The 25,666-nt window shown below is 37.0% G+C and overlaps 1 pseudogene; it reads right to left on the bottom strand.

The window, feature by feature from the left end:
- The window catches only part of LOC109071962, a 32,483-nt pseudogene that overhangs the window by 3,570 nt on the left and 3,247 nt on the right, over positions 1 to 25,666 (bottom strand).

Raw genomic sequence — 25,666 nt, 5'->3', positions numbered from 1 at the left:
AGTGTGACAAACTATATAAAAAGCATCCTAAGGCAGCACATTTAACATTCTTAAAGGTTAAGGATAACATCTGTATCTAATTCCCAGAATGAACCCGAAGGCTAAAAACAAAACTTAGTGTTTAAAAATTTATGAGTGAAGTACATGGCTGCATTGTTATTGGTGGTGTTTGACCACTAAAGACCTCTCAGTTATGCAGTATTTCTGCAATGCATTCACCCGGGCACAAAACCACTTCATCTCACTGGAGACATGGTGAGTTGACATTTAATGCAAAATCGAGGAACTCAGACCTTGATCTTGTTGTAGGCTTGTATGAAGTTCTCAAAGCCCATGGCCTGCTCTAGATGGAACCGCAGCTCCTCCAGACGACTGAAAATACTGTCCTGTTGCTCTAGGTCTTCATCGTCCTCTTCCTCACTGTCATCTGCATTCACACCCATGCACAGAGATAAAACATGCACTACAATCTATCAAAGTTCACACAGTGAGAGTGTATTGTTGTGAAACATTGGCTGATACTACGCAGACCTATATCAGTATTGAAAGTGTTATTTGCCAATGTCATTCCACACTGTAGTCATACAAAGCCAATCAATCATCAGATTTAATTAGCCAGAACAATATATTTAGCTCAATAAACGCAGCACTTTTTAGTGAGCTTAGCAGCAGTTGAACATGTTTGTTACATTACAGTTTTATATCCATAGAGATGTGTTTGCTAATGTAGTCAGTAATTGTTCAGAGTTGGTTGTTTTAAACATAGTTAGTTGTGTTTGTGGATGGTGTCAACATTTGTGTTCATAGATGAGGTTAGCTGTTGTGTTTGTGAAAATGATTAGCTATTGTGTTGCATTTAAAGAGTTTGGTTAGCGGTTAACCTGTGCGTGCAGATGCAGTTAGCTGTTATGCTGCGTTCACAGATGCAGTTATTAATTGTGTTGTGTTTGTGTATGAAGTGAGCAGCATTGTATTTCGCTGTTTTAGTGTATCTAGTTAGCCAATGTGCTGTGTTACAGCACAATACAGTAAGCTTTTGTGTAATGTTCATGGATGTATTTGCGGATAAGGTTAGCTGTGTTGTGCTGTGTGCACTGACATGTTTGTGGATCTAGTTAGCCTTAATGCTGTATTCGTAGATGCAGTTAGCAGCTGTTCTGTCCTGTGTTTGTGCATGTATTCAGCCCTTGTGCTCTGTTTGTGGATACAGTTAGCATCTGCAGCTGTTTATGGATGTATTCGTCGATTTCATTACCTGACTGCCACTCCTCATTAAGCTTGCCTTCACTGCTGTTCTGCTCTTCATCTTCCTCAACCTCCATTCCGTTAGTAACTGGCCCTCCTGGCTCTTCTTCACCGTGGCTAACATCATCATCTTGCTCAGCCATTCCATTAAAACCTCCTCCTCTGAACTGCGTTTGTCATCACCAGCCCTAGCCAACCCAATAAGACCAGCTGCCTCTTCATCAGCCGGGCTGCTGTTGGATCCACCATCCTCCTCCTCTTCATCATCATCATCATCACTGCGCTCCTCCTGGAGAAGCCTCTCCATAGATGCTCTGAGCTCCCTCAGATCATCATCCTCATACACACTGAGAGAGATACAGTGATAAGTCAGTGTGTGTGTGTGTGTGTGTGTGTGTGTGTGTGTGTGTGTGTGTGTGTGTGTGTGTGAGCAGGTACACATGTGAGTTTTGTGTGTCTTACTCCTCAGATTCAGACTGCTCATCTGCTTTATCCTCCAGATCTTCAATCTCCAGGTTGCTGTCAGGAGCGACTGCACCTTCAGGTTCTGCAGCATCACTGAACACTTTACTGAGGTCTGGTAAGGAGCACGTCCTCAGCATCTGATAGAAAATACACAAACAAGCGCTCTCAAACATCAAAAATCAAATACCCAAAAAGAAATTGAAAAGAGACATATTCATGTTCTTCTGAAGCAAACTCTAACTCTATACTCTAACAGTCCAAATGCAAAGCTCCCTCCTCAGTTCTCTCAGACTAATTTATTATAAGTTTGATTAAATGGAATGGCATATAATATTGTTTTTTTTTTGTTTTCTATGAACATGTAATGTAAACTAAATTATTTTTTTGTTAGGAATACTATTATTGTGTTTGACCCCCCTTTCGCCTTCAGAACTGCCTTAATTCTACGTGGCATTGATTCAACAAGGTGCTGAAAGCATTCTTTAGAAATGTTGGCCCATGTTGATAGGATAGCATTTTGCAGTTGATGGAGATTTGTGGGATGCACATCCAGGGCACGAAGCTCCCGTTCCACCACATCCCAAAGATGCTCTATTGGGTTGAGATCTGGTGACTGTGGGGGCCATTTTAGTACAGTGAACTCATTGTCATGTTCAAGAAACCAATTTGAAATGATTCGAGCTTTGTGACATGGTGCATTATCCTGCTGGAAGTAGCCATCAGAGGATGGGTACATGGTGGTCATAAAGGCATGGACATGGTCAGAAACAATGCTCAGGTAGGCCGTGGCATTGAAACGATGCCAAATTGGCACTAAGGGGCCTAAAGTGTGCCAAGAAAACATCCCCCACACCATTACACCACCACCACCAGCCTGCACAGTGGTAACAAGGCATGATGGATCCATGACTCTACCATCTGAATGTCTCAACAGAAATAGAGACTCATCAGACCAGGCAACATTTTTCCAGTCTTCAACTGTCCAATTTTGGTGAGCTCGTGCAAATTGTAGCCTCTTTTTCCTATTTGTAGTGGAGATGAGTGGTACCCGGTGGGGTCTTTTTGCTGTTGTAGCCCATCCGCCTCAAGGTTGTGCGTGTTGTGGCTTCACAAATGCTTTGCTGCATACCTCGGTTGTAACGAGTGGTTATTTCAGTCAAAGTTGCTCTTCTATCAACAAGGCATTTTCGCCCACAGGACTGCCGCATACTGGATGTTTTTCCCTTTTCACACCATTCTTTGTAAACCCTAGAAATGGTTGTGTGTGAAAATCCCAGTAACTGAGCAGATTGTGAAATACTCAGACCGGCCCGTCTGGCACCAACAACCATGCCACACTCATAATTGCTTAAATCACCTTTCTTTTCCCATTCTGACATTCAGTTTGGAGTTCAGGAGATTGTCTTGACCAGGACCACACCCCTTAATGCATTGAAGCAACTGCCATGTGATTGGTTGATTAGATAATTGCATTAACGAGAAATTGAACAGTGTTCCTAATAATCCTTTAGGTGAGTGTAAACAACAGGTCACATTAAATAAAAAATTTCATTTGGTATCTAGAGGTGCAGGAAGTTCAGCAAACATTGTGGTGGGGGGTAACACCTGTGTCTCTGCATAGACAGAAGAATCCTAATGTTAGAAACAAGCATTTGAAGTTTATTTTTGACAACAACCCTGATTATTTCAGTCTGACCTACAGAGTTTGTGCAGCACATTTTGGTGCGGATTGTTTTGTGAACCTGTCACAATGTAATGCAGGCTGTGCAACTAGGTTGTCATTGAAGGATGACTTTATTGCACCCAACAGCAAACTTAAATAAGCATTGTTTTTCATTTCATCTCACATGTGAAAAGGGCATATGTTATTATTTGGTTGTATTTGATGGATGTGTCGCAGCCTACCGATTTTTTTGCCCCTATGCGACCTGTATCTGATCTTTTCATGACAGTCTGAACGACACAGATCCGATCTTTTCAAATGTGACCCAGGCCACTTGGGTATGTGGTCCTGAATCCGATACGTATCCGATCTTTTGAAATGTGACCTCCGTCTGAACGGCCAGGCCACATGTATCCGACCCGTACGTCATTGATACGCTACAAACGTCATAATTCTGCATTGAAGTAGGCGGGAACGAGAAGATAGAAGCCACTCACATCAGTATCTCACCACTCCTGGCTGCGACTCTGCACCCACACGTTTCTCTGTACCGACGTTGCTAACACTGCTCCACAAAACGCCATGGCCCAAAAACCTTGCTCTCCTCCTTCTTTTTAATTTTCTTCTTAAAACGAGAAGATTGTAATTGTGCTGGCTCCGTTGGGAAAATAACTTTAATATTGCAAAAAAGAGCTCCGCTGTTGACTACACTGTTGTTGACATCCATGTTTAACGTTAGCTACTTCCGCAAACAACGAGTGACGTCGTTGGCCGTTGAGTACTCTTCTGCGCATGCGGGTCACTTCTGGGTCATTTCACGTTCACACAGGAGATCACAAAAGGTCGCATTTAATTGAAAATGTGAACGGCCTTGCAAAAAAATCGAATTTTTTCAAAAAAATCGGAATTGAGCATTAAGCCCTGCAGTGTGAACGTAGCCTAATTCTTGGAGTTGAGGATACAAAAATGATGTGTTTTAGTTTATGCAAAATCAAGTACATAATGATTGTTTTAAAAAGATTTCCAAACACATAGTCCTCTCTTGGAATTGAAACATTGGTTTAACCAATGCTTTTGGGCTGGTCAGGATGTTCTAACAGCAAAGTTTTGATACTGTCACATAGCTAGTGTTAATATTTTTAAAAGCTGGATGTAACTGAAACAACATCAGATTCTTTCTTTCATGTGATGTACTTCCAAGTGGGACTTGGTTCAGTTGATGGGTTGTTGATTGAATGATGGAAGATCTAAATGCAAGCTGATTAAAAGATTAAATGATTGGATACATCCAACATGCATCAACACAAATAAAGTCTGTTATTTTACTAAATGTTCAACGTTTTAGAAAATAGATAGGGTGATTTTCCATTTCGTGCTGAGTTTAACAGTAGTAAATAGTTAACACCAGAATTTTTTTTAAAACATTTTTAATATACTTCTTTAGATTTAAGGGTCTGGGAGAGGAGAGAATTGTCACAAAAAGTAGCTTACAGCTATTGTTGGTGTAAGAAACCTAGACATTTTTACTGGACTACGAAAGTATAGAATATGGCTATACTTGTGCATAAGAAATGCACAAGCACAATCTCTAAGCTGCAGTTCGAAGTTATTCAGTCTGAATCGTGTACAGGAATAACATGATTTAGCTATTTAACACCCAGCAGGGACTTAAAACCGTCTCCACAGAGCAGAGGAGGGCTTTAATAACGGCACAATCATCCATCTCCACCACAGCCGTCGGTACAGAGATGTACTGTGTTCTCGCACTTGAGTGGAGAGGAGTGCTAAACTACTGATTAAACAGACTGACAGCCTGCGCCGAGAAAGAAGGCATTTAGTGTGTGTGTGTGTTGTGTGTGTGTGTGTGTGTGTGTGTGTGTGTGTGATCTGACTGTCCAGTTGTCCAGAGGGTTGGGTGCAAGCAAGCCAAAAGGCCAAATGAGCGTGCGTGTTTGCAAAAAGTGTCGGCGTGGGTGTGAATGTTAATGTGTTTTTGTGAGGGCAAAGAAAAGTATTTTGTGTATGTGCGCCTGTGTGGTGGGTGAAAAAGTACACAGGCCAGCGCAAAGTCCTTTGGTTTACTGGCACATCAAGGATGTGGAAGAATCGCATTAATAACGCTCCACTCAGGAGCTCAAAAACACACACACATTCAGCAGTCCTTCCAGCACAGAAATGGCCCGAGGCACATCCACACTCACACATATGCCTATCCTCGCATACACACACACACACACACACACACCATTACGTGTGCACAAACACAAATTTTCATTTTCCAACTGCCATCTCTTTCTTCCTCACAGTCTTTCTCTTGCTCTTTTTAGTGCTCTCTTGCCTTGTAGTATAAGAGCTTCTGCTCTAATCAGTGTGATAAATGGCAGCAGTGGGGTCCTCCATTAATATGCTTTGTAATAGTCTCATATCTTTCCACTAAGACAAACACACACACAAACACTCACCTGAATTTCACTGTCTTTTGCAGTGTTGTTTTGTAAACTAAAATTTTAACTATTAAACTGAAACTAACTAAAACAAAACTGATATAGAACTGAAACCGAAACTATTGAAGCAAAATTGATATATAATAAGAATGTTAGTTGAAAAACTTGATCAACAAATATTAGACAAAAACATTGAAGAAATACTGTCTTGTCAACTAACTGAAATAAGTTAGTGTTAAAGGGTTACTTCATCCCAAAATGAAAATTTTGTCATTAATCACTTACCACCATGTCCTTCCAAACCCGTAAAAGCTTTGTTCGTCTTCGGAACACAATTTAAAATATTTTGGATGAAAATCGAGAGGCTTGTGACTGTCCCATAGACTGCCAAATAAATAACAGTGTCAAGGTCCAGGAAACTATGAAAAGCATCATCAGAATACTTCCATCTGCCATCAGTGATTCAATATTAACATTATTAAGCGATGAGAATATTTTTGTACACGAAGAAAACAAAAATAACGACTTTATTCAACAATTCCTCTCCTCTGTGTCTCCAAATCAGCGTAACGCCATTTTGGCAAATCTTTTTTTGTGTACAAAAAGAATTCTCGTTGCTTAATAACATTACGGTTGAATCACTGATGGCAGATGGAGTATTCTGACGATGCTTTTTCATACTTTCCTGGACCTTGACACTGTTATTTATTTGGCAATCTATGGGACAGTCTCAAGCCTCCCTGTTTTCATCCAAAAATATCTTAAATTGTTTTCCGAAGACGAACAAAGGTTTTACGGATTTGGAATGACATGGGAGTAAGTGATTAATGACAAAATTTTAATCTTGGGATGGAGTATCCCTTTAAAGTACTTAAACTGAGGGAATTAACTGGGGGGGAAAATCCCAAAGCACATAACAATTACTAAACCTAAACTAAAATTAAAATTGAAGTTTGAAAATGTAAAAATAAAGAGCAAATATGCATAAATAATTTAGTATATAAATAATACTACACTAGTTACTAATAACACTAATAACTACAGTACACTAGTTATAAATAAACACTAGTCCTTTATAAGGTAGAACTATGCATATTTAAAAATCATCAAAAGCCTTAGTAGTTTATTGTCTGGTATTTGTGATCTTACACCCAACTGTGTGTTTTATATGGCTAATCACTGTGACACTTTCTTCTTATGTAAAATCAGTCAGCTCTTTACTCCACACATTCATGAACCACGACACTCCCACAATGCTCCACTCTCCAGGCTAAGGTCTCCTAACTTTCTTGAACCATCCTACAACATGCCCCCTTGACCCTGTTCCCACTAGCCTAAGACATCAAAAAAAAAGAAAAAAAAAAAAGCATTGGGTAACCCTCAGGTATCTCTTCTCAGATTTCTTCTCTCATAGAACAACTTGCTAGACAGTAATCAGTCAGGTTTTAAAAGCTGATATTTACAGACATTCTGTCACTGAAATCCTGTGGCTAGTGGGAGATCGTGTGTATTCATTTGGCTGGACTTGTCTGCAGGATTTAACACTGATAACCACAAAACTTTACTGTCTCTTAAATTTTGAAAATCAGAGGAACTATAGTTTGCTGATTTTAGTCCTACCTCACAAAGAGGTATTGGAGGGGAGAGCGGTCACGTAAGCTAACTACCAGGGTACCTCAGGGTTCGGTGCTCTGCCCCCTCCACTTTACTTTTTTTTTTTTTTTTTTTTTTTTCTCAGATTGCAATGTGATTTTTGCCCCTAGTTTGATCCTAGTTTCACTTTATCACCACTTGACACTTTACAATTTGTCACTTTATTGCTACTTGCACTGCACATTTATTCTGTGAAGAATTTTTTTAAAGACAGGTTTTTTTTTCTAATTAGCATACAGGTTCTCTTTTCCTTTTCTTTCTGTTTCATCACTTTCTTTTTTAAACTATTATTACTTATATTTTTTACTTTACTGTATTTTCTATATTTTTTTTACATACTTTGTATTGCCTGTGTAAGTTATATTTGTTCCCATTATACCCTGTCATTCTCGAGAGGAGTAAGCAAAGTAAGAATTTCACCCTGGAAACAAAGCAGCTGCGCAGTGCTACTTTCTAAAACCTATTTAAATGATTTAAACAGCCATTCAGATTTTTGTATTTGCAATGGTGATCATCACAGCTCCAAATACTTAAAGAGCCGGTCATATGGTATCCTAACGCCGGTTTCACAATGCAAGTGTGAGCAGCGCGTAATTTTTTCGGTGTGCATGTTAATCAATGAGTGCATTCACACCAGCAGCAGGAGCAGCGTGTGAACATCAAGCAGGAGCATCGCGTGAGCAGCAGTGAAGCGGGGGTTTTGGCGCCGAGTCTATTTGTGCTGCACTGCTGACACTCAATTAAAGAGAAAAGCACAATTCTGATGGACAAAATAAATACAATTTTGAATACAAAAAGTGTTCAAAATGCACAGAAAAAGCATGCCATGGGTTTTTACACAAACTGGAGTATGTCAAGAAAGAAAATGAAGAATTAAAAATATGTGTAGAAGATTTGTCCATTTAAACTTGTTTTTAAATATTCAGTTTGATTTCTTTTTCATTCTTCTTTCTAAGGTATTGGGAAATATTTTTACTAAAATATTAGTAATAGTAATATTTTTACTTAAAATAACTGCTTTCTATTTGAATATATTTTAAATGTAATTTATCATATATATATCAAACTTATTTAGCACACAAGCGATGATAAATACAATAATCATGTTAGAAACGATGCTGTTCTTTTCAATTAATCTAAAAAAAAAAACATCTCTTTTCAAAAATTAATAATAATAATAATAATAATAAATGTTTATTTTTTTTTTTGAGTAGCAAATCAAAATATTAGAATGATTTCTGAAGGATCGTGTGACTGGAGTAATGATGCTAAAAATTCAGCTTTGAAAGTCAGGTTTGATTGTTCCTATAAACTGTTTTAACTGCACTCACAAGTGAATCTCAAGTTATTTTGTGGGATAATTAAATATATTCTAAATAAACTACAAACTTAAAAATATATACATTTATTTTGTCCTCACATTCTTTCTTGTAAATCTTCCCTCTCAGTCACACACCTGACTGAAAAGGCTCATTATGCAGCTCATTTATGCGAGCCTTTGTCTTCTCAGGTGTGAATCACACAAATACTTCATGGTCAATCACGCCCACTCACATATGCCCTTTAGAAACAAAAAGTGTCTTAGAAAATTTTAATTAATCCATTGTTTTCTGTGAGTGAGTAAACAAGATGATTTTCACATCATTTTGAAGCAAAAAATTCTAGGCTACAAGCTCCAGGTTTGACAGTCCCCCCCAACCCCCCCCCCCTTGTGAACAAATGTCCTGTATGTGTTTTATGACCTTATTTCAGTGACTTCAAAATTGTAGTTTTTTACTAACAACGCATAAACATTGTTTTCTCAAAAACACAATCATGTACATACATGCTATTTACATATTATTGTAGCCCAGTTGTACTGACTGCAGTGTTATTAGACTTTTTTATCCATGTATATGTTTATAAGCAACTGAAAAAAGCACAAAAGTCAGGGGATGTCAAAACTTCTCCAGGCCCCCAAAACCCCCTAGACCTCAGAGGGTTAAATTACGATTGGCTAGAAATGCCAACATTTTCACATTTTTACTAAGCCTAATGATTAGTTAAAATGCAACAAATAATTCTCACAATAAAATTACAAAAATGGAGCAAGAAAGTAATCACAAGAAATTAGGTCTAACATAAAGCATATAGACAGCTTCTAGAAGAAATATTATGGACACACTATAACATGGTTCAAATTAATAGCTCATATCTGGCGTGTTTCTGTGGGTACTCGAGCCCCAGAGACCGGCGCCTATGGGTAAAAGTATGGTTGTATTATTAAAAAAAAAAAAAAAAAAAAAAAAAAAAACGTATAATATATATTTAAGTATGACTGAAATGACACAGGAGCTGTTTTTGTTGTTTATCATTTACACGCGAATCCCTGTGTTAACATGCAATTTCCCATGTTAATAAACTTTTAAGACTTTAAAACTTTCAAGTTTATAACTGACCAACTTCTAAAAACAAATTTATAGTTGTCTTTGTAAAGAAATATGTCGCTTTGGAGCCGCTGCTGTGACACTGTACATGCGCTTCCAGTGTGGATACTCTGCCGATTCTGCAGATGCAGTGACGCTGTAGTTACGCTGACGTGAAGCTGCCGCGAAGCTCACGCCTGCGGTGTATAATCGGCATAAGTGCCCTGAAATCAGGGTTTAAATGCATCTAAGGTCAGAAAACATTGTAATTTTCTCAGAATATACATTTAATATTAGAATCATTTTTCAATCATTCGTTCAAAGCAGTTCTGAGCTTACGATCTATAATCCCCTTCCTTCCATAAGCATACTCAGGTTTGATTGGTTAGCTGGCCAAGTCTGTTTTGATTGGTCTTTCCGTAAGCAATGCATGTCGGAAACTAAATGCCCATAACCATAATTAATTTTTTTTTGTTTTGTTTTTTTTGCCTTCCGGAGGGTTACTTGTAAAAAAAGACTTATAAGGTTACAAAAATGGCATTGATATTACCTTATCAATTCGAGCCCGAGTCCGAAGATGATACCGATGCAGTCGCTCAACCGGAAACTCACAAGCACGACTTGATCAGGACGTTTCTCAGTTGCAAGTTTAAACTTTGTATGTGGTACTGTGATGTGACAGCAGTTTTATTGCATTCATTTTATTATTATAATATATAATAATAATAGGTAACAGGCAGCCCCAGAAGATTCAAAAATATGATGACTCGTTAAGGTGATTCAGAGTCGACTCTTTCTTTTGAGAGACAATATCTTTATTTATCATGCATATCATGCATTTTTAACAACTTTGCAGACTGTTTACATTAAAGGATAGCTACATTACAAACTGCAAAAAATATATTTTTCGAAACCCATATGTACCGCTCTTTAAATATTTAGACTTAACTGGCTATTTTATTTTTTAAACTTGTTTACATTTTTAATCTGGACTACAACATGCCCTAGATATTGTTTGAAAATGAAAATTTGATTTGTTTGCAAATGTTTTGAACTTTACATTGAGGCCCCATTAGTTAAAATTAGTTAATTCATTAGTTAACAAACTGCCAATAAAAATTATTCTAAACATTCATTAAACTTAGTTAATTTCAATATTTAATAACACGTTGTTCAAATCAAAAGTTGCTACTGTGTTAATGAACTCGAGCTAACATAAACTAACAGTTGTGTCTTTTTCTTTTTTTTTTTAACAAAGATTAATAACTTCTGTAGCCAATGTAGCTATTGCTCATTGTTTAATGTTAGCCAATGTTGCATTAACTAATGAGAACTTATTGTACCTAGTGGTCTTTATAATTCTTTTGCACTTTAATCTGTGTGAAATTATTTACTTTATACTTTTTGTGTATTGTTTTATTGTATTTAAATGTTCAGTTCAGTTATTAAACCAGTTATACTTTATTAAGACAACACTTTTTTTGGAACAAAATTTTAATATTGTGATAATACCATATACCCGTGATAAAAGCAATTAGCAATTAATTGCAACATGAAAATTTGATACCATCACATGCCTAGTCTGCAGATTTTGGGCAGTGTAAATTGACAGATTTCACAGAAAATCACAATGTATGATGGGCACAGATTTGTTTTTTTTTTTGTTTTTTTTTTTGTTTGTTTGATTCTATCCATTCAGAGGATATTAAACATGTTTGATTTTTGAGCTGATATTACAACACAAATTGTTCACATTTGTCATGCATTTGTCATGCAACGAGGTTCAGTTTGCTGTGTTCAGAAAGCCTGGTAGTGTTTGACTCTCAGATGTTTAGTGTACGATGCTCAGTTTTTTTTTTTTTTTTTTGTACACCATTTACAAGTTTGGCAAGTTGGCAAGTGTGTGTACTGTGTATGATGCCTAAAAGTCATGTAGTGTGTTCCCACCTTTAGCATTTGATTATTTGGCCAGAGGTTAGCTCCACTGACTTTGCCTTCAAAAATAAACATTGTGAGAGAAAAGAAAAGAAGTATAGACTCACACTCGGTACAATGGGGTTCCAGTGATGATGCTCACCTTTGGGTTGTTTGCGTCAAAGAGGCCAGTGGGAGAGGGCCCCAATGAGAAAGCGTGTCATCACGCCGGTGGGGAAAAGCGCCAGTGGAGAGGACAGAGCGGGAACGCGAGGTGACAGAGGAAGAGTCTTCCAATGAGGACTGAGCAGACAGGATGGCCAAAGCTACTGTACGTCTGTGAGCTGGACTACTGCTTAGCTTCACAAACAGAGACTCATCAACTGAAAAAAAAGAAAAGAAGAAACGTAACAAAAACTTTCATTTGTTATTTGTTTTTGACAGCAAAGTTTTCAAAATGGCATTCTTTATACTTCTGAGGATTAACATTGTTAGAAAGTAAACGAAGTGTAAAGGGGAAAGCCTGGAGTACTTTGATAATGGTGCATAATGAGACATGCTTGTGTGAGAGGAAGAAATAAGGTGTCTTGCATTAAGATTTGAGACTACCTGCACAGGTTTCAGTCTGTTTCTCTTCTCTGCACGTTATCTCTGTGCAATCTGCTTGTAATACTCTGCCCTCTGCTGGCCTAATATATAAAAAAAAACAATGATAAAAGGGATCTTTCTTTGCAAATATGAAAGTTATGTCAGTATGTGCACTACTTTTAGATTTTTTTTTTTTAAGAAATCAATATTTCACCATCATATTAATAAAAGACTCCAGTAAATACATTTACAATTTTACAAAAGATTTCTATATCAAATAAATACTGATCTTTTGAACTTTATATTTATTAAAGAAAGACCCTGAAAAAAATATATTACAGATTCTGTAAAAATATTACACAGACAACTGTTTCAATATTGATAATATTTTCAACATTGATTTTTCAACATTGTTAGTATGTTATTTTTATTTATGAAAAATTCTGTGTATTTGTATGATTTATGAGCATATTAGTATGATTTCTGAAAAATCATGTGACACTGAAGGCTAGTGTAAAGTTTGCTGAAAATTCAGATTTGCCATCATAAGATTAAAATTAAATTAATATTTTACAATATTACCATTTTACTCTATTTATTATATAAGAAAAAACCTTGGTGATCATAAAAGGACTTCTTTGAAAAACATAAAAAAAAAAATTAAAAAAAATCTTGTCAACCCCAAACTTTTTGAACAGTAGTGACCGTTCCAAACCTGTGTGCTGTTACTTTTTCTTTAGAAAACAAAGGGAAAAAGAAAAAAGCAAATTGTTACATAGCTCTTGTCATTCAATGACTGTTGTGTGACAGGGACTAGGACTGTCAAGCACTATAAAGAGGAAAAAAAAAAAAAAACCTTATTTGTGATATGTTTTTTTTTTGCCACCCTGCTAACTATAAGCTGATGTTGTATCACAAGATTTGCAAAGCTATTCTTCAAACAATTCTACACATCAGGCAGTTTTTAGGTGAACTTTCTCTTTAAATGATAATACAGAAATACGTTTAAAATTCTGTAGTTTGAATGTAAATTTGATTTTTGAAAAAAAAAAGTTTTGAAAAAAAAATTAAAAAAAGATTTAAAATGCTAATATATAGATCAGCTAACTGAAGTAAAAGAGCAAATAAAACCTTTGACAGGTTCTATGAACAAGTTTGAAACAAATCTTGTATTCATTTTAACAGTGATACAGATATTAATGACAACATTATGCTATCAATTGTCAGATTCTGAGGAAAAAGCTTACAGAGACACTGGAGTGTCATTTATCCATGCTTGGATTACATCTGGCTGGGGGGGGCTTTGAGGGTTGCTGAGAGGATTCATCCAGAGCTACTGACTCCATATCATCTACCACTGGAAGGATAGAGAAAATGTTTTGTTACAAACAAAAAGTGCAAAAGGATTTGAATTTCTACACATTTCAATTCCAGATATTAAGGTATGTCGCTAAAAGTAATGCATTCATTATCAGTGTAATACTATTCTCACCCTCTGTCTCACTTTCTCCAGACTGAATCTTTTTTATCTCCTCTGGTGTTGGTGGGATTATTTCCAGACTTTTAACCTCTGCAGTGATTGGCAGTATCTCCTGACATGTCACTTCTTGTTTGGCAAGGCCAATGGCAAGCTGGCGTGGCTGAGGAAGAGGCACTTGTTTGGTTTCATCAGTGACATCTAAAGACTCTTCAATGGAGATTAAGGCTTTCTGAAGAAAAAACAAAACAAAAAACACCACCACAGGATTTACAGGAAGCTATTGTCAGTAAGGACTGAACTCATCACACGGAAGAAAAAACACTCAAAAACTTTACCAGTCAGTGTGTGGTCACTGGTGCTGGCAGGATCTAGTTTCTGGGTAAAGGACTGGAGCTCTGCCTCTTCCAACACCCTTCAGAAACCCCCGAGTCTGGACTCTGCCCCCAAGCCTTCCTTAGCCCCTCCCCCTGCCAAGCATCCATGCAAATGACTTCACCTGCTGTTTTTTCTGAAACAAGTAAAAAAAAAAGAATAATATGTTACTGCATATAAATAACACATTTTATTATTTTTTTATTTAATACAGAAGTTATTTGATTTTTTTGTTATAGGAGAGAAGAAGACTAGAGATCCAAATAACCTAATGCCCTGTTTGTTTATTAATCCGTTTGCTGTAGAGCAGCTGGAGTCCCAGTGCATGTAACACAACACACCATCCATGGTTACAAAATAAAACACACTCTAATATATAATCCATTCACTCTGGAAGTAATAGGGATGTGTATAAAGCATCGACTACTTTTATTCTTCATCTAGTCAACTAGCAAAAACAAATGTCAAAATATTCAAATGTGCAGCCTGATGTATCCACTAATTTCTCACTGTAGCTCACCTAAATGTTGCCTTTATAACTGAATGCACTATGCTTTAAATATGCGATAATGATGTAATGAGAGCTGATGGTGTGTGCCTTTCACTGCTGCAATATTTTGATTTTTGCTTTTCATTCATTCATTCATACATGTTGGTACATTCACTACTCAGAGTCAATGGAAATGCAAAGTGCTGCAAAAAACTTTGTCACCTGTCAGTGGCAGAACCTCTGTTCTGATTTATCAACAAACTATCAATTTGATAAAAAAAAAATAATAATAAAAAAAAATCCGTTGCAAACTGCATGAACTACATTAAAAAAAAAAAAAAAAAAATTCGGGTTAGCTGACTTGCTGTTGTAAAGAGCTGGTTTCTTCCAGAGTCTGCTGAGCCACAGACAGAAGAGGGGTACCATCAGTTTGCCACTTCTTCCTGTCTCCACCAGAGGGAGCATTCATCTCTGGAGATGCCAAATGAGACACTGAGATACAAGAGAGAGAAAAGAGAATGTGTGCTCATATAACACGAATATCTAAAATATATGATTTTTTTTCCTCTATTACTGACCTACAACACAAGAGAAAAAGTTTGTATGTTCTGATCTGACAGGTCTTTAGTAATTACACAGAACAGAATTAATAAAAAAAAAAAAAAATATATATATATTATCCTATATATATTATATATATATATGTCGTAAAAAACAGTATCAGATTTAGGTTCATAAAATGTCCTTCAATATGTTAAAATGGTATAATAAAGACTTAATTATCATTGTAAGAGGTCTTAAATGTTGGGATTGAAAAAACAGGAATTGTGATACGGGCCTAATGCAATAATTAAAATTCAAAAATGCTAAAGTTTAATTAAATAAATGTGAAATGTTCTCCGCACATTTCAAAGTAAATTTTCAAAGTAAATTTCAACATAAATCCTGGTCAACTTATAATATATATGTATTGACATTTGTACATAAACCCAATTTCAAAACATTTGTATATTGAATCAAGCATTTTAAACTTGCAGTTATACTGTTTTGTTGATAAGCAAGTCAGCAGCCAGTTTAAGTAAAATATGAATGTGTGCCAGGAATCGGAGACACATAATTTACTTTTAGATGCACCGATTTAAAAAAAATTCTGGGCCGAAACTGAAACTTCTAGATGCACTTGGCAGAAACCCAAAACCGTTTTGTATTAATTATTATTTTATTAAATAATATAAAGTCATTTTGTAAAGATTTTTCAATTTAACTCAATTCTAATGATACTGAATTAAAAAAAAACACTTTTAATGTAACAGAATAAAATTTGACATAAAATATTTTTAATATATATCAATAATTAATTTTTGTTCCGTTCTATGCAAGAGAATCAGATATAACTTTTTTTTTTTACTAATTATCCAAATAATGCATAGTCCTACGAAGCTATTATTATCAGAGCATGTGAGCAGAGCATAGCAGTGAGCAGATCAGTGTGAACGAGAAGGTAGCGTCATTTTACCAGCGTTGCAGTGTTAAAGCACAGTAGCACTATTGCAAACAGGAAGTTCCTGTAAGGAACAAGTACACTACATAGAGATTTCCTGTGGGCGTGTTATTTGAGTGTACTTTGCTTTTCCAGTGAGCATGAGCGGTATATGAGTGGAACGCACATTCATAGAGTGTAATATTGATCGGAGTATCTCACTGCGCAGTGATGGCTAGAGGGAGAGTGAAGCCTGCCCGCTGAACACTGTCGGGTGCTGCAGCATATATTCTCAGCTCATATTTTTGGCTGTTGTTTCCTTCTCTTTCAGCCAAAAAACAAAATTTCGGTGCATCCCTACTTTTGTATTGTATGGAATTGTTCTGTATGGAGTATGGACTTGACATTAAAGGGGTGGTGGATCAGCTTTTTTTGAAGGCTTGATTGTGTTTATGGGGTGCAGTGTAACGTGTTCATGCTTAGTTTAAAAAAAAAAAAAAAAAAAAAATAAATCACCTTTTTTACCTTTATTCTACACCGCTGTTTCCGTAGTCCTAAAAACGGTCTGTTGAGTTCCTGGTTCTATGAAGCCCCTCCCTCAGAAATATGCAATCCGGACTCTGATTAATTAGCTGGCCCAGTGTGTTTGGTGATTCGCTAACCCGCCTTGTGCATATTGTTGGGAAACGTCACACCCCCTTGCCATTACGGGTAGATGCATGTTCCCGGGGGCAGGGTTTATGTAAACATAGGGGTTTGTGATGTCACAAAACCGGGAAGAAGCTCGTTTGTAGTCCCTACCAGCATTTTTTTTGTAGTCCTTAAACAGTGTTTTCTTTAAAATAAAATTTATCCCTTTGCACTGAACTTTGAGCGTCTTAACTTTGCAAAACATTGCTTATGCTCCAACAGCAACAATACACACTAACTTAAAGTTAAAAAAGAGAAATCATAATCAACCAAACCCTTTAAATACCATATGGAAAAATTTAAGTAGTCACACAGGATTTGACAGTACTAGTAATAAGAACATATTGACTGTTGTGTTTATACCTGTCAAAGTTGCACTGGTCTCCTCCAGAGTTTGTTCAGCTACAGACAATATGGGTGGAGCTACAGCTTCCCATTTCCTCCTATCACCAGCTGTAGGTGGCCTTTCCTCAGTGATGGAAGGTTGGATCTGTTGAGGAGTTGGGCATGATGCACTGCTGCAAGGTGTGGGATCTTTCACAGCATCTTCCTCGGTGGATTGCACCTTTTGATTAAGCTGGCGAAGAATCTCCTTCTTGTCACTCTAAAAAAAAATTTTTTCAATACATAGATCTCATTATAGTCAAAGTGTTCATTGATAATTATTCGGTCAGCTGCTCATATTAATAGTATTTCTCACATCCAAATATGCATTTCCCACCTGTACACCAGATGTTTCTGCCTTAAGGGAGATTTTCATAGGAGAACTCTGCCCTAATGAAATCTACCAAAAAAGAAAACAGGTAATCATGGGATGGCTGTTTGAGCAAATAAAGCAAAGGTGATTTAATCAGTGTGATAGGTGACTAACCGCGCCCACATCCTTCAGAGCAGCAGTCATGGAGATGGCTGGAGTGGTGGGTCTAAAGGAGGGTGTGGCTTTGGAAGCATCTTCCTGAGAGGTGGAGTCAGATGGCTGAGTGGCAGGTGCTGCAGGAGGTGGAGCTCCACCCACAGCTCCAACGCAACCTTCACTCCTCGTGCAAACAAGCTGCTTTGTTCCAAAAGATAAGACCAAGCAAAAGGCACAAATTAAAAAACATAAGCGATGGACGAGGGGAGATGAGGAAAGACAAGAAGATTGGCAAACAAAGATGACATACCTGATCCTCCCATGCTTTCTTCTCTCTCTCATAGGCTTCTCTTCTCTTCTTTTCCAGATGTTCTTTAAGTATAGCAGCACGAGCCTTTGACTGGGCCTTACACAAAAGCACACATTTGGTATTTGGTTTTACTCAAATAACAGTTTGGTTGCTTTTGCATTCTGATACTAAGACATTTACACTTTAAACGTTTTCAATAAGACCTTCTAAGAATCATCTATGGGTGCTTTCATATTTGGTTCGATTGCCTGGTCCAAACCAGTGTTTGATTGCTTCTCCCTTCCCCACTGGTTCGTGTTCATACTGTGTTTTTTTGGTTCTGAATCACGGTACGTTTGCGTCATCTGAGTGGCAGGTGTTTACCACTGTTACCAGGTGATGTCTACATAGAAGATGGCAAAATTGATGGATGCCTGCTTGCTTCATTTTTGTACTTAGGATTTTAAATTTCTGATTAATTTCCGAAGCGGTCCAAACAGAACGGCCACAGGTTTCGTCTATTTGTCACGACAGCACAACTGATTTCAACACTGATTATAAGATTATATATTTCTTGAACACCAAATCAGCATATCAGAATGATTTCTGAAGGATCATGTCACACTGAAGGCTGGAGTAATGGCTGGTGAAAATTCAGGTTTGCATCACAGGAATTTTAAAACATTCTAAAATAGAAAACAGTTATTTAAAATTTTAGTAATATTTATCCCAATATTACTGTTTTTACTGCATTTTTATCAAACAAATGCAGCCTTGGTGAGCATAAGAGACTTCTTTCAAAAACATAAAAAAAAGGAAAAGAATGGTATATATATAATTCAAGTATTCGATTAAAATTTTTACACTGATCATTTAATTTGAAAAATATATATTAAAATGCAAAACCTTCAAGGCCTCGATCTTCTTCCTTCTGAGTACTGCCTCTTCACATGGCTCCTGACTGTCTGAGCAGTCACTGTCATACTGCGATAGAGATGGTCCAAACTATAATAAAAATTAACAAATGTTAATTAAAAAACTCTATTTCATAATGTGTAAAGCACTGAAACTGATAGAAATAAATATTATTAAACATTTATATAAATATAATGATACAGCTGACAAGATTGTCAACAATAAATCTACAGTTGAAAAAGAAATGTCAAAGAGGTGTATATGTGGGTGCATATACCCTTCTCTCCTCTGAGGCGAGCTTTGATCTGCTGGCGTTCATTAAAGTTCTGTAGTCTGATCTGTCGTAATCTCGTCAAGTACTCCTGAGAAACACACAGATCACATACCATCTCTCTTTGTGCTCTTCCCATTGTCTCCTTCCAACAAACATAAGAATAGGGGCAAAACACATTGAACATGAACTGATGGAATATAATTGGTTGAAATATACTGGAAAAGAAAAACAGCATTAAACATTTACGCTGTATTGTGGGAACAGCAAACTCAAGAAAACCAAGTGGTGAACATTTACAGCAGAAACAAAGCCATTCATTAATGAGCATAAAAAGCAGCAGTCAGTCTTCAGCTAGAATCCTGCAGTTACACTGGATACTCTTCAAAAATGGAATAAAATGATGAAGGATCCAAAACAAGGGTTGTTGAAGCAGAGTAACATCCTCAAATGAATAAAAAGACAAAACACACATTGGGGGAATTTTGGCCAGAATGCAATGAAATGAGTGAACCAGAGCATTTCCAGTGTAGGTCGCGGCCACATACACAAACATACACTGTGCAGGTACTGGACATCAGATGGCACAGGTGAGCAGATGCAGCAACATCACGTTGGACATTTACAACTTAAATTAAGGAACCAAACAATTAAGGGTTTAAGTGACGTGATGGAGTGAGGAGTGTTGTTTGGTCCCCAGACAGGACTCCTACCTCCTCCTCTTTGTTGACTTGGGGTCTCCTGCATCGGGAGGAGTTTGTCCAGCTTGCAAAGATGGCGGCCAGGTTTTGCCGGGCCCCCTATTCGCCCATTGGTTAATTCGATATTATAAAAGCCATATAATTAAATGTAACATCAATTCCATCACTGACTTCAACACCTTATACAGACTTAGCCATATAATTAAACAGTTAATTGAATGAAGACAGATCTGAATGCAAGCTTGAGGTTGATTGTAATAAAGGGGCAGTGTTTATGCGGACTAAATAATTGGAGAAGTCTGCATATATCACCAGAGGGAAGTCTATCATTTTTACCAGAAAATAACGTTATGACATTTTAATTAACATATGCATGGATTAATAGTTCACAATAAGATCAATAACATGGATTTACAAAATAGATAGGGTATTTTTTTCATATCACGTTGACCTAAAACCTAGAGTGAAAATGATTTTCCATGGAAAATTGACTTTATGCCCGAAAACATTGATTGTAATGAAACCAGAACACTCATTTAACCAAAAAGAGGTCAAGGTAAAAAAACTCGCACCAGCTGTCCTTCCGCACGGACTTTATTCAGCATGGCTTCTCTTTTCCGCTGTAGAAAGTGTTCTGTTTGTTTGGTTGTCTCTTTAAATGGTTGAGATTTAATTCTAGTGACGGATAGATAGAAGAGGTTATCTTAGCTCTGCTTTGACAGACGGAAGGCTTAAGACTGAATATCTGACATATATAACTGATAAAAAACATAGCCACCTGACCTATTGGCATAGTCGTTTTTTTGAAATCTGCTCGTTTTGGAGACTTGCTTTACGTGGTTCTTTCCTGACAACATCCTTAATAGGGATGCAGGCATGACCATTCAGCGTCCCAGAGTCAGCAGAGGTGCTTTAATGATAATAACATTATCAACATCGCTGCACATTACATAAAAAAAAAAAAGACAGGAATACAAAAACACTTGTCAAAACAGTCTTGAATGGCAGAGTTTCATTCTCATCCATCTCATTCACCTGCCATTGTTCCCTGAAGACTTGGCTGCTTCTCCAGCACCAACTTTAGGTGTAGGGTTTGGCTGGTTTTTTTCAGCTGCTGGGTGGACGTGGTCATATGGAGCTCTGCTTGGAGCTAAAGCAGGAACAGGTAGCAGCAATAGGGGTGGGGCCAGGGAGATAAGGTGTGGCGTGGGTGGGCCAGGCACAGGTGGAGGGGCCTATTGCAGGGGAATGTGGTGCTCCAATGCCACCCGCCACCACTCCCATAAAACTATGCAAAAAAGAAGCACAGAAAGAGAAACCTTAAAGGGTTATTTTCAAATTTAAATTATGTCATTAATGATGTCGTTCCAAACCCGTAAGACCTCCGTTCGTCTTCGGAACAGTTTAAGATATTTTAGATTTAGTCCGAGAGCTTTCTGACCCTCCATTGAAAATGTATGTACGGTATACTGTCCACGTCCAGAAAGGTAATAAAAACATCATCAAAGTAGTCCATGAGTAGTGACATCAGAGGGTCCGTTAGAAATTATGAATATTCTGGTCCAGCCCTATTGGTCCAAAAATAACAAAAATTCGACTTTATTCAGCATTGACTTCTCTCCCGGGTCTGTTATGAGCGCGTTCACAACACTGCAGTGACGTGTTATCTTTTGTTATTGGGCACACCAGAAAACCACGTCAGCAGCGTCGTACGTCAGCGGTGTCACTGCATTATTGTGAACGCACTCACACAGACCCGGGAAGAGAAGACAATGCTGAATAAAGTCGGAATTTTTGTTATTTTTGGACCAAAATGTATTTTCGATGCTTCAATAAATTCTAACGGACCCTCTGATGTCACTACTCATGGACTACTTTGATGATGTTTTTATTACCTTTCTGGACGTGGACAGTATACCGTACATACATTTTCAATGGGGGTCAGAAAGCTCTCAGACTAAATCTAAAATATCTTAAACTGTGTTCCAAAGATGAACGGAGGTCTAACGGGTTTGGGAACGACATGAGGGTGAGTCATTAATGACAATTTGAATTTTTGGGTGAACTAACCCTTTAAGAGTGACAACAATATTAGCAGCCTTTAGGGGAAGTCGTGGCAGGATATTGTGGGTGGGGGGAGTGCATGTACAGTTCTCTCTCCACCTTCAATACCATGACTTAGGTGCCCTTGAGCAAGGCATCGAACCCCCAACTGCTCCCCGGGAGCCGCAGCATAAAATGGCTCCCCACTGCTCCGGGTGTGTGTTCACAGTGTGTGTGTGTGTGTTCACTGCTCTGTGTGTGTGCACTTCGGATTGGTTAAATGCAGATCACTAATGTCTGAGTATGGGTCACCATACTTGGCTGAATGTCACGTCACTTTATCAACATTATCTGTAGAAGACAAGAAAGACCATTGTACCTTTCGCTCAGGACTGCTGCCTCCACTGGAACTGAGCACATGTCTCCAGCCCTGCTCCCGAGCCCGGTTGATTCGGTTCAGCTGAAATGAAAAAGGTCCAAGTTAAAGTTTTAACACAAACAAATTAAACCATCGTTAATTTATTGTAAATAACCATTTGCAGATGTGCACTGATTATTTCACCTTTTCCCTCTCAAATCTCTTCATCTGAGCAGCCTTCAGTAACAACATCTACAGAGAGAAAACACAATTACTGAGGGTCACTGACTCAATCAAGAGGCTTTTAATGGTCTTTCTACCCAAGAGGCATATTACAAATAGCATCCATTCCATCCATCTAATGAAACCAGAACAGCATCTGCTGAACTTGATGTGAACTCATGACACAACAATTTAGTACCCATGTACACACACACATATGGTTTCGGATATGGATTTTGATATTGCTATTTACCGGTTTCAATGTAAGGCATGTGATCGTATCAAATTTTTCATGTTGCAATTAATTGCTAATGCTTTTATCATGGTATATGGTATTATCACGATACTGAAATTTTATTGCAAAAAAGTGTTGTCAAAGTATAACAGGTGTTATAACTTTTTTCTTATAACAAAAAGAAACTGAACACTTAAATACAATAAAGCAATACACAAAAAAGTAAATAATTCACACAGATTAAAGTGCAAAAGTATTATAAAGACCAATAGGTAACACCCTACAATAAGTTCTCATTAATTAACATTAGTTAATGCACTAACATTAACAATGAGCAATAGTTACATTTGCTACAGAAGTTATTAATCTCACTCTAGGCCTCCAACCTCCGCTCACTCAGGCCGCGGTGTGTGATGCTGTTTCATTGAGAAAGCAAAACGACTTTGTTTTTTGCCTTCCAAAAGAAAACACAACTAGAAATCATGTTTATATCACGTTTATAATTGTTTTTTTTGTTTATGTCTCTTCGTTCCGGCCGGACAGGGCATCACAATATGTTAAGATGCATAACATTTCCGTCACACGCTTGAGGTATTCGGCCAATCACAATGCATTGGATAGCTGCCATTCGGTCAGAGCACACCTCGCTTTTCAGACCGATGAGCCTTGTAAAATTTGACGCGTTTTCAGAAGGCAGGGGCATAGAGGAGAAACAATACTGTACAGTATGTGTAAATAATGTGTGTATTTTTTTTTTTTGAACCTTAAACCGCATTTAACACATTTTCATTACACCAAATACACACAAAATAATGTTCTTTTTTAGCATGAGCATCATATGACCCCTTTAAGTCTATGTATTTTTAAGTATTTAGCGCTGTGATGAGCACCAGAGCGAACACACAAATCTGAATGGCTGTTTAAATCATTTAAAAACATTTTAAAAAGTAGCACTGCACAGCTGTTTTTTTTTTTTTTTTCTTTGTTTCCGGGGTAACGGCTGCATTTCTGCCTTTCAGCGCCACCTGCTGTCAGAGAGTGAATGTGCGCTTTCATTCAACGCCTCATGCACTTCTCATCCATGCTTGTTACATGAGAGGTGAGCAGCGGTCCAAGTTCATGTGCATTGTGAGCAGTTGATTGGAAAAATATTCTTAAAATGCATTAAAAAATCCGAATAAATTATAGGCTAATAAAAAATTATTCACTGTATTTTGAAGTCCCCATGATAACAATATTGTGCATGTTGATTATAGTGATATATCGCATTACCGAATGTCTAATCGTGCATGTTTATTTTATTGGTTTGTTTTTTTGTTGATTGTCTAATTGTGAATTGATATCTCCCTTTTGTGTTTTTTTACTTGCTTTGTTAGGGGTTGAATAAGCAACCATCTTGTGAAGTTAGAAGGTGAAAGAAAGCATGTTGCAACATCAAGCGGAGATGAGACAGACGAACGACTACGATGAAGAAGAGCGGAAGAGTGCTAGACCCAGACAGCAACGTAAGCGACATAAAGACATTCGTCATGAGTAACAGACATTGATATGTAATAGGAATTACCACAAAAGTAGTATAAGGTCTGAGGAGTAAGATTTTCTTGTTATGATTGCCTCCCTTGAGACTTTACTTATAACTACAAACTAAGCCTCAAACAAAAACAACAACAAGAGTCTTCTACGTCATTCCGAAAGGACTGCAACCTGTGGGAGGGTGAGTACTTTATGGTTTAGTCTAGATTTGACTCTCCTTATACCCTACCTGAATAATCATAGGGTTAAAAGGTGTAAGATACAAGGACACACCCAAGTAACAATATTTTATTATATCTCCCAATATGTGGGAAACATATTATTATTATATCAAACCCAAGGTATGTTGGTTTAATAGTTACTGAATCTTAAGTTTTATTTCTTTAATTGTTCGTCTTGTGGCCCGAACATAGTGAAAACAATTGAGAAAGAAACATTATTCATGGTTGAACAGGTTGTTTTTGAAAGTCGGTGCATAAAAAAAAGCTGCTCTTTTGTTTCATTGATAAAGTGGGTTACTGAGAGTGTAACAATTTTTTATTTAGGCTATAGGTCTATAATTCATTGTAGGCTATAATAAACCTGTTTTAAAATACATTTTTAAAACATTTTCTTTGAGGAGTAGCCTAAGCTAATAGCCTAATTTTTTATTTTCCTTACAGGCTGTGAGTCAGAGCGTGTCGGTTATGCGATAATGCGCTATAAAATTGTTGCAAAGCAAATTAATTGTAATGTTAATTAATAATAAAAGTAACCTTATAATAATAGCCAGAAAATAACAAGGTCTACATTAACTGTAAATGCCAAATACTCTTAATATTGACAATATTTAATGATTTTGATAATATCTCTGGCCATAGTCCTTACATGATTGTCCTCTTTCAACACACTCCATCGTCTTATCGCCTTATATATATATTTTTTTTTACACGTAAGTAATGTTGTCCAGTAACTTGTTTCCATTATTTAAGCATTATTTTATTTATTTGTAAGGCTGCTTTATGTTTGATTTATGTTGAAGTGTTTAATGCCTTTTAATGGTGAGATTTTTTTGGTAATCAGGATCTCAAAAATTATGTAAAAATGTGGATTTAGATTTATCGGCCAACATATTGGTTATGGGCTTTGATATTTAAAGAATTATCGGTATCGGCCAAAATGTTCATATAAGTGCATCCCTAAAAATAACAATTTACTAGTGGTTTTGACAAATTGTTTATTGCTTAAGTCTTTAAAAAATATATTAATTTGAGCAAAATTTAAATTACATAAATGTTAATAAAATGTCTGTAACACAGAAATAATTATGTGTGATTGAAAAAACTTTTTGTTTTTCTCTTTCTGTATCAGCAGCAGC

The sequence above is a fragment of the Cyprinus carpio genome, unplaced genomic scaffold (assembly GCF_018340385.1).
Source record: "Cyprinus carpio isolate SPL01 unplaced genomic scaffold, ASM1834038v1 S000006753, whole genome shotgun sequence".
Taxonomy (NCBI): Eukaryota; Metazoa; Chordata; class Actinopteri; order Cypriniformes; family Cyprinidae; genus Cyprinus; species Cyprinus carpio.
Note: the sequence above shows the minus strand (reverse complement) of the source record. Positions and strands in the feature narration are given on the sequence as shown.